We start from the raw sequence: 287 nt of genomic DNA, 5'->3' as shown, positions 1-287 counted from the left end.
TATATATATTTAATGTATTTAGAAGTATAAACAAAGGCAAACAGAAAAGCAAACAAAAACAAAAAAAAACGAAAACAACAAACAAGGAACAAAGTAAATAACCAAATAAACAGACAAAGAGAAAAACAAATAGAGAATAAATAAAATAAATAAATAAATAAATAAAGAAGTAAACAACTAAACTAAACCCAAAACAAAACAAACCAAAACAAATCAATCTAAAACAAAAGAAACTAAAACAAAACAAACTAAAATAAAACAAAACAAAAACACAACAAAACAAAACA

General features: G+C 20.9%; 1 protein-coding gene across 1 annotated transcript in view; it reads right to left on the bottom strand.

The window, feature by feature from the left end:
• The window catches only part of EMH_0008050 (uncharacterized protein), a gene marked incomplete at both ends in the record, with an annotated part of 7,168 nt that overhangs the window by 1,958 nt on the left and 4,923 nt on the right, over nucleotides 1-287 (bottom strand). The gene's annotated exons all lie outside the window — the stretch shown is intronic.

The sequence above is a fragment of the Eimeria mitis genome, genomic scaffold (assembly GCF_000499745.2).
Source record: "Eimeria mitis Houghton genomic scaffold, Emh_scaff327, whole genome shotgun sequence".
NCBI lineage: Eukaryota > Apicomplexa > Conoidasida > Eucoccidiorida > Eimeriidae > Eimeria > Eimeria mitis.
The sequence above is the reverse complement of the archived record's forward strand: the minus strand, read 5'-3'. Positions and strand labels throughout refer to the sequence as shown.